The 14,920-nt window shown below is 38.9% G+C and overlaps 1 pseudogene; it reads left to right on the top strand.

The window, feature by feature from the left end:
• Nucleotides 1–3,201: 3,201 nt before the first annotated feature.
• Nucleotides 3,202–4,129, top strand: LOC124383356 (annotated as a pseudogene).
• Nucleotides 4,130–14,920: the final 10,791 nt, after the last annotated feature.

Genomic DNA, 14,920 nt, shown 5'->3' with positions numbered 1-14,920 from the left:
AGTCCTTGTTTGCTATAATAATAACAACTAATAATAATTTTTCACTCATCTCCACCCTTAATAAAGAACACTTTCATTATTTAAAAAGAAAACTCTTTACTAGGCAAAAAAACACTATAAGAAGAGAAGAAATCCAAAGTGGTCACCATTACCTAGGCAATGAATCATTAAGTAAATTAAATAAAAATAAAAAATAAATTTTTATTTGTATAGTGCTTTTAACAATGGACATTGTCTCAAAGTAGCTTAACACAGACAAAGCTGTTATAAAAGAATGTATAAGTTTGTTCCCTTTAATTGTAAGTTTATCCCCATTGAGTGAGTTGAGGTACGGCAGCAGCACTGTACTAGATCGCAAGACCCTACAAAGGGTCGTAAGACCAGGGAAATTCATTATTGGAAATTAACTCTGAGCCGTACAGGTCATCTACTGCACACGATGTTTGAAGAAGGCTAAAAAAATCCCAGCTGATCCTAGTCACCCAGCCTATTCAACAGATTGCCATCGGGCAGATGCTACCAGAGTATTAATTCCAGAACCAATAGGCTGAAGAATTGTTTTTACCCTCAGGCTCATCAGAATCATCAACGAACTGTAATACAGTTTCAACACAGACCACAATTGCCAACTGACTCTGTTATACATTTCATACATATGTGCACACGGTTTAACACACTGGGACTGCACAATTTTTCATTCTCACAACTCTAAATACTATTGCACTCAATACTTTGCACCTTACTCACACACTACATATCTTTGCGTATTTTTGAACACCTACTCTAACATATGCATGTCTTCTATATTTTTATAAAAATACCTCATGCTAATATGTAAAAATTTATATAATTCATATACTATATAGACAGTTCTGCACCCACTTGTGAATTATTATAACCTCCTTATGCTTCGTTGTTACTCTTCTCTTTGATTTCTTTCTTTGGTCTGTTCTTATATTATTGAATGTTTCCTTTTTAATATTGCTGTAATTTTCCTGTATGGAGTCTGTACATACAGTACAGACCAAAAGTTTGGACACACCTTCTCATTCAAAGAGTTTTCTTTATTTTCATGACTATGAAAATTGTAGATTCACACTGAAGGCATCAAAACTATGAATTAACACGTGGAATTATATATGGAATTATATACATAACAAAAAAGTGTAAAACAACTGAAAAATGTCATATTCTAGGTTCTTCAAAGTAGCCACCTTTTGCTTTGATTACTGCTTTGCACACTCTTGGCATTCTCTTGATGAGCTTCAAGAGGTAGTCAACTGAAATGGTCTTCCAACAGTCTTGAAGGAGTTCCCCGAGAGATGCTTGGCACTTGTTGGCCCTTTTGCCTTCAGTCTGCGGTCCAGCTCACCCCTAAACCATCTCGATTGGGTTCAGGTCCGGTGACTGTGGAGGCCAGGTCATCTGGCGCAGCACCCCATCACTTTCCTTCTTGGTCAAATAGCCCTTGATGCCTTCAGTGTGACTCTACAATTTTCATAGTCATGAAAATAAAGAAAACTCTTTGAATGAGAAGGTGTGTCCAAACTTTTGGTCTGTACTGTATGATAAATAAACTTGAAACTTGAGCCAGTGGCGACTGTGGTGAAGGAACAACTCCCTGAGATGGCATGAGGAAAAAACATTAAGAGGACTCCTCTTTAACCTGTTCTCATCCTCAACACCAAATGTCCATTCATTGCAGTTCCATCATTTTTGATGGGCGCTTAAATGCAACTTGTGGCCATTGTAGTAGACTGTTGATATTAATATACAGTCCAAATCCATCCACAAAGTTTTTGAGTTGCTTAGTGATTTCATGGATCTTTAGGCTGTTGATGTTGGACAATCCCCAGGGCCCGGTTTTTCAAAAGGTTTAATCCGGATAAAATTTATCCGGATTTAGTAATCCTTTTTTTTGCGATCCGTGATCACGTAATCCAGCTTACTTCTTGAGCCAGTTTTTCAAAGCAACATCGGATTGGATCAATCTGATCCGGATAGGAACTTTTCAGGATCACCAAATCTGGATAACCAGTGCTCAAACAGGATAGGAAATCACAATGTAGAACTATAGATATGTAAAGAGCAACAAGTAGAACAGCCAGTGTGGGGTCAATATAAGTTTATTATTGAAAACACACATTTGAAAACACACACATTTAAAAGAAACTAAACACAAGAAAAACCCCACCCCATCCTCTTCCAGCAGTCCGCTCATCTGAGACCTACAACACAAACACTGTACATTGAGGATATTTATAACAAGTTTCAAATATAGATGTATTTTGAATAAAAAAAAAGACTTAATGTCAAATACTCCACAATAATTTCAGACTTCCTCATCTGATGATCTTAAGTCTGGGCTTGGTTTGCTGCAGTTTGGTCAGAGTCAGTTGTTCCTCTGCCAGATGAAGCTGTGCTTCTGCCCTTTCAGTCTCTTTTTGCAGAAGTGCCTTGTAATCATCATCTTTGTTTGATGAAGGGCACTTCAAGCCTTTGCTCTGAGATCCTGTGGCAAGTACCACTGGCTCAACCAATGAGGATCCAGCTTTTTCCTCAGGAACAGAGCTGAGATTCAATATAAATACGCTCTCTGGATCAGCCTCAGGAGGAACTGGCAGATTCTCCTCCTCCTCCTCAATCCAAGGCTCGCCATCCCCTACAACACCTTGAATACCATGGAGAGCTTGCGACTTCTCACCTCCAATGATGTCGAGGACCACATCTGTGTAATCTCCCCTCTTAAATGGCTTGTTGCCTGTTTGTGGGTTTTTGGCTTCAGCATGGTGCTTTGTTGCCCTGGCCTTAAGATTCTTCCACCGCAATTTGATTTGGTCTGTGGTCCTCCTCTGGCCATACCCTATGGCATTCACATTTTCTGTGATTAAAATCCAAACATCATTTTTCTTTTTGTTGGTATCCTTAGCAGAATTAAAACTTCCCACTATTGTTCCATAATGGCACCGAAAACCTCTAGTAGTGCATTGGTTTCAGCAGCAGTGAAGTTACAGCTTCTTGAGTCCATGGTTCTGTTGCTTTACTATAGTGAACATTGTTCATCAGTTATAGGCCTTGGGTCCAATTGCCTCAATTGAACACAAGCCAAAACTAATCAGTTGTAATAGGTGTGTCTGAAAAGACCAACTACACAGCCATATAAATCAACCTTTCTCAGAGGATTCACAGAGAGACAGTGAAATGGCAGGTGTTGTCCACCGCCACCACCACTTTGCCAGGAGAGGATACCGTCAAAGGGTGTATGTTGAACGTACCAAGCCACTGGAACAATACACCACTGAGGAGCTGTATGTCCGGTTTCGCTTTGGGAAGGCTGATATAGAGTACCTTGTGAACCTTCTCAGGCCAAAACTTCAACACAGAACCCAAAGGAGTCACGGTCTGTCTGTGGAAGACCAGATTCTCATTGCTCTCCGATTTCATGCATGTGGGACTTTCTATCAGGTTGTTGGTGACTATATGGGAGTGGTGAAATCAGCTGTGTGTGATGTGGTGAGAGATGTGTCAATTGCACTGGCCAGCCTGGTCAATGAATTTGTTTCTTTTCCAAAGGACAACCAGATTGCCCAGGCCAAGCGCAGCTTTTTTCTTTTAGGGAATATGGCCAATACTATTGGAGCAATTGACTGCACACATGTGCATATACAAGCACCTTGTGAGAATGAATGGGAGTTTATAAAAAGAAAGGGAGGCACAGCATCAATGTCCAACTTGTGTGTGATGCTGACCTCATCATCACCAACTGCGTTGTCAAGTGGCTTGGGTCTGTCCATGATGCACGCATCCTGAGGGAGAGCGCTCTATATAGAGACCTCCAAACCAACCGACCGGATGGCATAATATTAGGAGACAGTGCCTACCCACTCCTACCATGGCTGATGACTCCTTTTCTAACAGCAAATACACCGGCGCAGGCACGCTTTAACACTGCTCATTGCAGAGCAGGATGTGCAATTGAGCGTTTAAATGGAGTTCTTAAGAGGCGCTTTGCATGCCTTAACTACCTGAGAGCGGAACTACAGAAAGCATGCAACATAACCCTTGCCTGTATTGTCCTCTCTGTGCTGACAATGATGCACCTGAGCCCCTTGGAGACCCTAACCAATAGTGACAGAATCAATTAGTGACAATAAAATTTATTGTTTTTTGTAACAAAAGTTTCTCAGATACTGTGGCATGAGACCGTTAAGTGCTTTAAATGTCAGTCGTGGTATTTTGTAATCAATGGAAAATTGAATTGGGAGCCAGTGTAGACTGATTAAAACAGGGGTGATGTGCCATATTTTCTGCTCCTTGTAGGAACTCTTGGAGCTGCACCCTGTAACAACATAAAATTTCTTACTTTCTTACTATCCTGGTAATGTTATTTATATGAGCCTCAAAGGAAATAGTCAATAATGACACCAAGGCCTTTGACTGTTGTACATGCTGTATACTGTGTACACATTTTCGGAAGAGAATAACCTTTGATTAGACAAATAACTTTTCTGTTATTCTTCAACTTTGTATAGTTTTTGCCATTTTGAAAAGTAATTTGGGTCAAACAAACAAAAAAGTACCTGTCCCAGGTACTATCCTCCTTCCATAGAGTGCAACTAGCTAGAGTTTGCCCTCAGATCAAGCTCAAGCCTGGGGCCAAGTAGGTGGCCCCTGTAATGAAATCCATGCCAGAGCTCAACAAGGCAGCCTCGAACAAGCTGATCACCCTAGAGGCCACTGAGGCAGCTTCTCACAACCTGTTTATGCCAGAGGCAGAAAAGGTGACCTCTCATGACCCATTTGTGCCAGAGAATAAACAGGCAGCCTCCAATGACCTGTTTTGAGATCTTTAAGATCTCAATACTCTGGACTTCTAGTAGTTCCTAGAATAGCAAAGTCCATTAAAGGTGGTAGAGCATTCTCACATTTAGCTCCTAAACTTTGGAATAGTCTTTCTAACAGTGTTCAGGGCTCAGACACACTCTCCCAGTTCAATCGCATATTAAAGACTTTTTATCTTTTTAGCGAGTTCTACACATAACACACATCAGATATCATAACCTTGTGCTCCAGTACATCTGATCACATGCACATTATCAACTTGTACTTGTTAATATCATGAACAGCAGCTGTGCTAATTCCTCTCCACTGCTTCACTTTCTGTATTATTTTTTATGGGCCTTCAAATGCCAACAAACATCCTGAACCATTGAGAGACGTACCAGCACCATTTAGATCCTATTTCATGTAAAGTTTAAACATTGGACCTCTTTGAAGTGTTTAAAGGCTTTGGCATGGAGAAGCTGGTGTTGGATCTGTGATGATCACAAATGTAGAGCTATTTTTTTAGTTGCTCAGTAGCTCCTGGTTCCATAACGTCAACTGACTGTATAAGAGTGTTGAAAGGACATCACTCATAATCGCACACTTCGGTGCTGATTGACCCTGGAGTAGCAGTTTGGTGTTGCTGGGAGTTGAACTCCTGGCCTTTGGATCCAAAGTTCAATGCCTTAACCACCAAGTTACCACCTCCCCCATGTGTGTATTTGTACCCCTATTGTCTTTGTGTTGACATTGCAAAGTAACACATTCAGTTTTTAGTAGTAATAATAATAATAATAATAATAATGATAATTAAATATAAATATAATTTCATTTATAGGTGCCTTATGTAACACTCAAGGACATTTATCTATAGTTTATATAGACACATATTTATCTGTGATTATTAAGCTGTTTTTATTCTCATGTATGCCTTACTACAGCTGTTTGCAATACCCTGACCATAGCCTGTTCTACGTTTCTGATTCTGCCTGCTGATTTGCATTTATTTAAGGTTTGGATAAATTAACTGTTAACTTACTCTGTATTTGCATCTGCATCCCCTGTCATGTGCATTCTCATTTACATACCACGTGGAGTAATGATGTGTACAGTATCGTAGGGCTCTGAAACATTCTACTATATGGCTATTGATTGACCTCTGATAGCTTCAGTGGAGAACAACGAAATGATGAGTCACAAGTTTTTTGATGAATGGTGTGTATGCGAGACGTGTTAATAATCAATATATCTCTTTTTCTCTGTCTGTATCCTGTGCAGGTTGCAGTCTGTCAGCATTGTGGATCTTTAATTTCAGACATGTGCAGTGAGACAAACAAAACCTCACGACTATTTAATGATAGTGAATCTGATCCCGGTGGTGGAGCTGCAGGGGGAATCTGGAAGAATTAGGATTTATTTATCGCTGGCTTTGAGTTGATGTCAAATAAGGTCTACCCAGGGACAAAAGTGGGAAAATACAAGAAAAAACAAAAAGCAGTCAAAAAACGTTGGTATTTTAAGAAAGTTATTATTGTTATGTACAGTAATTGCCCACCAGATTTAGAATTTGTTATGATATTTAATTGCCCTATATTGTATATATGATCAAACATATTAGGACACCTGTTTTTTCAGCAATATGAGATCCTTCCCCAAACTGCTACCACAAAATTGGAGGCACACGATTGCATAAAATGTTCTTTGGATGTATTACAATGGAATATTCCTATTATTTGAACTAGGAGACTCAAACCTGTTCCAGCATGGCCATGCAGCTGGCGTTATGCATAGGTGCATTACGATATTGATTGTATTGGATAGAGTGGATGATCTTGAGTGGCTTGTTATCTACTGCTAGCCGCTGCACCTCAGGTATCACATCAGACACCTGATTCACAGCTGTTCATTCGATTTTTATATTCAGTAGCTTTACCTTTTATGATACTTGTCTCATGTTCAACTTTTCAAGGTTGATGTTATCATCCACAGTCCTCATATTACATTTATGGCATTTGCCAAACACTCTTATCCATAGTGACTTAACATTGGTGGTGGTTGAGGAGAATCCCCCTTTCATATGTAAAGCGCTTTGAGTGCTGCAGAAAAGCGCTATATAAATGTAATGAATTATTATTATTATTATTACTGAGCAATTTAGGGTTGCCGGCCTTGCTCAAGAACTGAGCAGTGGTTGCTTGATGGTGCTGGGATTTGAGCTCATGACCTTCCAGTCAACTAAGCTACCACCTACTTAGGTTATAGTGTCTTTTTTTACTTTTTCTTTGTTTTCTTCGTATTAGTTATTAGTTATCTGCCTTATCTTTAGAATTACATGACACAGCAAATCTGAAGATTCTCCCAGAAGAATAGTGCTTTAATTTGTAGATTCCTATATGAAGAACTGATAAAGCCCCTTGGAGGACAGTCGATTGGTGATCACACATTGCAGAATCCTGACTGAAGGGCTGGCTCGGTCTGTTTAAATCCTCATGGTGCTGAGGGTTTGTATTAGTATCACAGCTGAAACAAAACTGGCTGCGGTCAATGCCACATGATGAGATGCATTACTTGGCACGTCCTGCATTTCCCAGAGGATGTACCAGGGCTTGCTCTATTTAATGCTACGTGGAATATGTATTAGTCTGTGACATTGGCAGACATCCATGCTGTAAATTGCTTTGAGGACAGGCACCGCTCTGTGCGATCTCAGTTCACATCTGATGACCTGCAGGACTAACAGTAAAGAATATAATGGGATAAGAACAGGAACATGCTACTTAAATAATGATAATAATAATAATACTAATAATAATAATACACCGACCAGGCATAAAAGTATTACATTATAACATTATGTGAAGTGAAAACACTGATTATCTCTTCATCATGGCACCTGTTAGTGGGTGGGATATTTTATGCAGCAAGAAAAATGCCAAGTGTAAGAACTTGAGCGAGTTTGACAATTTGTGATGTCTAGACGACTGGGTCAGAGCACTTTCAAAACGAAGTAGCTTGTGGTCTGTTCCCGGTCTGCAGTGGTCAGTATCTATTAAAAGGAAGAAACAGTGGTGAACAGGGTCGTGGGAGGCTGAGGCTCATTGATGCATGTTTGTGAGCGAAGGCTGGTCCGTGTGGTCTAAACCAACAGACGAGCTCCTGTAGATCAAACTGCTAAAGAAGTTAATGCTGTTAATCCTCTATAGGTTAGAACTGTTTTGGAAGGAAAAGCGGACAAACACAATATTAGGCAGGTGGTCATAATGTTATGCCTGATTAGTATACAGTACAGACCAAAAGTTTGGACACATCTTCTCATTCAAAGAGTTTTCTTTATTTTCATGACTATGAAAATTGTAGAGTCACACTGAAGGCATCAAGGGCTATTTGACCAAGAAGGAGCGTGATGGGGTGCTGCGCCAGATGACCTGGCCTCCACAGTCAACCCAATCTAGATGGTTTAGGGGTGAGCTGGACCGCAGAGTGAAGGCAAAAAGGCCAACAAGTGCCAAGCATCTCTCGGGGAACTCCTTCAAGACTGTTGGAAGACCATTTCAGGTGACTACCTCTTGAAGCTCATCAAGAGAATGTCAAGAGTGTGCAAAGCAGTAATCAAAGCAAAAGGTGGCTACTTTGAAGAACCTAGAATATGACATTTTTCAGTTGTTTCACACTTTTTGTTATGTATATAATTCCATAAATAATTCCACGTGTTAATTCATAGTTTTGATGCCTTCAGTGTGAATCTACAATTTTCATAGTCATGAAAATAAAGAAAACTCTTTGAATGAGAAGTTGTGTCCAAACTTTTGGTCTGTACTGTATATTTAAATACTCTATGATTGTTCTGGAAAGGTTAAATAATTTGCCAAAGGTTTTTCTAAACCCAGTTGTCAGAAATGTATATTGTTGAGTTTGTTCTAATAGAAAATAATCATTCAAAAGAAGTTGTTTAATTGACATTCCATGTAAAAAAGTGTGAGTGTTTTATATTTTTAGGGAACAGGAAACCCACAGAGTAGTGAGGAAATTACTTATTGACAGTTTCATAACATTAAAATGCTATAATAATGCTATATTTTTCTCAAACTGTCACAGGTTCATATGAACCATAAGACCCCAAGCCAGCTCCATGAAGCTTGAGGGGCCTGCTATAGAGCTCTCAACTCAACCCTATTTAACACCTTTGGGATGAATGTGAACTGACTTCAACCCAGACCTCCTCACCATCTCACCTACATCAGTGCCTGACTTTACTAACACCTTTGTAGCTGACTAAACACAAATCCTGTTTAACACTTTCCTAGATGAGTGGATGTTATCATATCAGTAAATATGATTCATGTGGAATAGGATGTTCATGAAGCAGACATTTTTATACTCAGGTGTCAACAAACTTTATTTAGTGCATCTGAGTCACTTTGTACTTTCAGTGACATTTTCATAACCAGTCAGAGACAGAAGAATGAGATTGACAGACAGACCGAAAGAGAGACAGGGTATGATACTGCTTGTCAGAGCTTATGAGGGTTGAAGTAGGCAGGATTAGAATCAGAAACCCTGAAAATAAGACAGAGATCAAAACCAGAAAAGTGATAGCAATGATAAAACTTAATATGCCATGAGAACAAGCTACAATGAGCAATACGTCACACCAAATGAGTGTACATATTCTGCTTACAGTATATAGTGCTTGTTAGCATGGGAATTGCTACAGTCAGCACGGTCTCACAGGTTCTTTTTAATATGTTTTGTTAGAGTTGTATGTGGTAAGCAGGAGAGCAAAACCAAACTCCACTCCACTCCAAGCTATTGCTGCTATATTGCTGATAAACTGTACTGTAGATAGATAGATAGATAGATAGATAGATAGATAGATAGATAGATAGATAGATAGATAGATAGATAGATAGATAGATAGATAGATAGATAGATAGATAGATAGATAGGAAACTGCATCCTCTGTCGACCTGTTTGGACTGGCGTAGGTCCAGTGTAGGTGGTAGGCCCCCAGTGAGGTGATTCAAAACCAGTTTCTCCAAGCATTTCATAACAATAGGGGTGAGTGCAACTGGGCAAAACTCTTCTGCAGCTGAATGCTCAGGCACTGGTATAATGGTTGTAGTTTTCAGGTATGTGGGAACTGTGGTTTGGGCCAGTAACAGGTTGAAAATGTCAGTAAAAGACCTGCACATGCTCTGAGCACATGTAATTAAAATATTTAATCGCAAACTAATCGCATTTCTATCTGTTCTAAATGTACCTTAAATTAAACGTTTTTATGTTTTTAATTCTCTAATCAATTTGCCCATGGACAAATGTTGATGCTTAATGCAAATATATGTTTATTATTAGTAAAAATAGAGCATAAAGACAAAATATTCTTGTAAATCTTTTGACGGTTAATAGGGTGATACTGGAGAAACTGTATCTCTTATAACTTTCAAACGGATTACATAATTATATATATGAAGTATATTTATATGTATGTAATATATGTAATATATGAAAAATATATAACAATTTTTTAAAGTGGGCATTTTAAGCTTTGATACATTATTTATTATGTCTGTGAGGCAAGTATTTACTGAGACAGCAGAGAGCGCCCCCTGTCTGTTTTCTTTATTTTACAAAAGCACTGCGTTTTCTCGAGATCAGGGGGTTAATTGTGTGCATCATGGTGGATTTTGGTTTGAGATTTGACGCATCAGTAAAACAAATGTTTACTGATGAAAATTATTTTTCAGTGGAGTTTTTTTTTTGTTATCTGAGTAAAAAAAAAACGTTGTGAATAAAGGTGTGTTGCTTTGTTACTTTTAACGTTACCTCTTTTTTATGTAAAGGACTAGGGTACTTAATATAGTTTGCATTTAGTTGATATTTTAGCCACTGGATTAATGAGAAATAAGAAATTAGACTTAACTGTGTTTTTGATCTATTAATAGTAATTAAACATGCCATGGCCATTGTATTGTTAGCCTTTTGCTCAATAATAATAGTGATTAAAGCTGCTTTTTTCAATGTCAGTCTAATGTTCATTGTAAATGTTAAACAACATTAGAAACACCGAAAGAAATTATGCCAATTATTATTACCACTGCATTTATGGCCATGACTGTGTACTAACCTTACTAAAATCAAGGCATTTAAAATGCATAAATTAATATTAAAGTTTCAAAGAATAAATCAATTACAAATTATGAAAATATTTATTTATAGCACATTGCAACAATGCACAGGAAAAAATTAATCAAAATTTAAACTTAAATGTTTAACTTAAATGCACTCATGTGTACATTAAATAATAATGTACAGGCCCTCTGGCCTGCTGAAAGGTTGTAAAATTAAATATGTTCTTGCATAAAAACAAAGTGCATTTAGAACAAGTGCAACTCTTTAAAGATACAACACTATCACTGGGAAACTTCCTGCCTTTTCAAAAACATCCGCCACAGACGGAGTGCGCATGCTCGGAGAGGTTTTGCTTTTCTGTGCCGCATTCCTCTCATATTTAGCATAGCGATCGGGATGTCAAGTCAAGTCAAGTCAAGTTTATTTGTATAGCGCTTTTCACAACAGACATTGTCTCAAAGCAGCTTTACACAAATCAACAGTGATGGTGAATGGTGTGCATTTGTCCCTGATGAGCAAGCCGTGGCGACTGTGGCAAGGAAAAACTCCCTTAGATGTTATGAGGAAGAAACCTTGAGAGGAACCAGACTCAAAAGGGGAACCCATCCTCATCTGGGTGACATCAAGAGTTTGATCATAAATCTTTCAACAATACAGAACACTGGAGAGTGAGAACTAACATGATTACTGGAGTATAAGATTATAAGTAATGTTCTTTCTGCAGTCTTATACAGTCTATATGGTTAGTAGCTCCGAGTTTTATAAGCTCAGCATTTGTGATCACCACAGATCCAGCATCAGCTTCTCCATGCCAGAGCCTTTAAACACTCCAGGAGGTCCAATGTCAAAACTCCACACATGTAGCGGGATCCAAATGGCACTGGTACGTCTCTAGATGGTTCAGGATGTTTGTGAGTTCGGCATCTACTTCTTCAAGGTCCGTAATCATCACGAGGTGGGAGGTGACTGGAGCTGGCCAACCTCAGGGTGTCTCGGGATGGGAGAGAAAGAGAAGCAGTGGAGAGGAATTAGCGTAGCTGCTGTTCATGATATTAACAGCACAAGTTGATAATGTGCATGTGATCAGATGTTCTGGAGCACAAGGTTATGATGTGATGTGTGTTATGTGTAGGCTTTGCTAAAAGATACGTTTTAATCTACACTTAAATTGGGTGAGTGTGTCTGAGCCCCGAACACCGTCAGGAAGACTATTCCAGAGTTTAGGAGCTAAATGTGAAAATGCTCTACCACCTTTAGTGGACTTTGCTATTCTAGGAACTACTAGAAGCCCAGAGTTTTGAGATCTCAGGGGCGTGGCGGATTGTAGCGTGTTAAAAGACTGGATAGATACACGGAGCCAAACCATTTAGTGCTTTATAAGTGAGAAGTAATAGTTTGTAGTCTATTCGAAACTTAACAGGAAGCCAATGTAGGGACGATAAGATCGGGGTTATGTGATCATATTTTTTTGACCTTGTAAGAACTCTGGCTGCTGCATTCTGGACTAACTGAAGCTTGTTTATTAATGAAGCAGGACATCCACCTAGTAACGCATTACAGTAGTCTATTCTGGAGGTCATAAACGCATGGACGAGCTTCTCTGCATCGGATATAGACAACATATTTCTTAGCTTAGAAATATTTCTAAGGTGAAAGAAGGCTGTTTTGTAACCTGATTGATGTGATTTTTGAAAGACAAGTCGCTGTCTAAAATAACACCCAGGTCTTTTACCGTTGAACTAGTGGTTACAGAACATCCGTCTAAATGCAGGTTGAGATGCTGGAGCGTCTGTATACCAGTTTTTGGGCGATGAGCAAAATCTCAGTCTTATCAGAATTTAAAAGTAGAAAGTTATGGGTCATCCAATCTCTTAGTTCCTTAACACACTCAGTCATCCGGGTTAATTGAGCTGTATCGCCTGGTTTAGATGAAATATATAGCTGAGTATCATCAGCATAACAATGGAAGCTAATTCCATGCCTTCTAATAATATTTCCTAACGGAAGCATGTATATTGTGAAGAGCAGGGGTCCTAGAACTGAACCTTGTGGCACGCCATAATTTACTTGCATTAGCCTGGATAGCTCTCCATTCAAATCTACGAAATGGTAACGATCGGACAGGTAGGATTTAAACCAGCTTAATGCCTGTCCCTGAATGCCGATGTAATTTTGTAAGCGATCTAGGAGGAGATCATGGTCTATAGTGTCGAATGCAGCACTAAGATCTAGTAAAACCAACAGCGAGATGAAGCCTTGGTCTGAAGCTAAAAACAGGTCATTAGTTATTTTAACTAGAGCAGTTTCTGTGCTATGATGGGGCCTAAAACCTGACTGAAATTCTTCAAAGATATTGTTCTCTTGCAGGTAGGAACATAACTGTGCAGCGACAATCTTTTCTAAAATCTTAGACATAAATGGGAGATTTGAAATTGGTCTGTAATTTGATAACGTGTTTGGATCCAGATTAGGTTTTTAATGAGGGGCTTAATAACTGCTAACTTGAGGGATTTAGGGACGTGACCTAAAGATAGTGAGGAGTTAATAATATTTAGAAGAGGCTCACCAGTTGTATATAACACTTCCTTCAGTAATTTAGTAGGAATTGGATCTAACTGACATGTTGTCGATTTAGCTTTGGCAATAACATTATACAGCTCTTCCTGTCCTATACATGTAAAACAGTGGAGTTGTGGAGTTGAAGGTAACACTGTCTCAGGAGATGCTGTAAGAGGTTGAACTGCCACAATTGTTTTTCTAATGTTATCTATTTTTCAGTGAAGAAAATCATAAAGTCCTCACTACTAAACTGTGATGGAACACAATTTTCAGAGCCCTGATTTGTAGTTAGTTTAGCTACTGTACTGAAAAGGAACCTGGGATTGTTTTGTTGTTTTCTATAAGTTTGCTCAGGTGTTCAGCTCTAGCAGCTTTTAGCGCCGTCTGTAGCTGAGCATACTGTCTTTATACGATTCTAAATACCTCCAATTTAGTTTTCCTCCATTTTCTCTCCAGATTACGTGCTGTTCTCTTGAGGGCATGTGTATGACTATTATACCAAGATGCAGGTGCTTGGTCTCTAACCTTTTTAACCGGATAGGGCAACGGTGTCTAATGTGCTAGTGAGGATAAGGTCTATGTTCTTAGTTATCTCATCAAGATTAATAGTAGTTATGGGTTTAGTGAGAAATTGAGATAAATCAGGCAGGTTATTTATGAATCTGTCCTTAGTGGTTGGAACAATAGTCCTACCAGGTCGATAACGTGGTGCAACACGGCTAATCTGCTCTACCGGTAGTGTGTACAGTATGAGGTAATGGTCTGTGATGTCATCACTCTGAGGTAAAATATCTATATCAGTGACGTCTGCTCCGTGGGATATTATTAAGTCTAGTGTGTGGTTAAAGCGATGAGTTGGTCTGGTGACGTTTTGTTTAACCCCAAAAGAGTTTAATAAGTCAACAAATGATAATCCTAGAGCATCGTTTACATCATCTACATGAATATTAAAATCTCCTACAAGCAGCACTTTATCAAAATTGATCAAGAGATCTGATAGAAAACAAGCAAACTCTTGAAGAAAATCAGCGTAGGGTCCTGGGGGTCTGTACACGGTGACCAGAGCGAGTTTACTATGTATGTCCGAAAGTACAACTTTAAGAACGAGCACTTCAAATGATTTAAAGCTGAATCCTAACATCTGACTAACATTAAGAGAAGCAGTATAAATGGTTCCTACACCCCCACGACCAGTCTGACGGGCTCATGCTTATAAACATATCCTGACGGTGTTGACTCGTTTAGACCCATATAATCACCTGGTTTAATCCAGGTCTCAGTGAGACAGAGTGCATCGAGATTATTCTCTGTGATCATCTCATTTATAATCAGTGCTTTGGGTGCAAGTGATCTAATGTTTAAAAGACCAAACTTTAAAACTTTTTGGTGTTTGTTTATCTGGCATTTT

Source organism: Silurus meridionalis, chromosome 3, assembly GCF_014805685.1.
Source record: "Silurus meridionalis isolate SWU-2019-XX chromosome 3, ASM1480568v1, whole genome shotgun sequence".
In the NCBI taxonomy this organism is placed as follows: Eukaryota; Metazoa; Chordata; class Actinopteri; order Siluriformes; family Siluridae; genus Silurus; species Silurus meridionalis.
The sequence above is the reverse complement of the archived record's forward strand: the minus strand, read 5'-3'. Positions and strand labels throughout refer to the sequence as shown.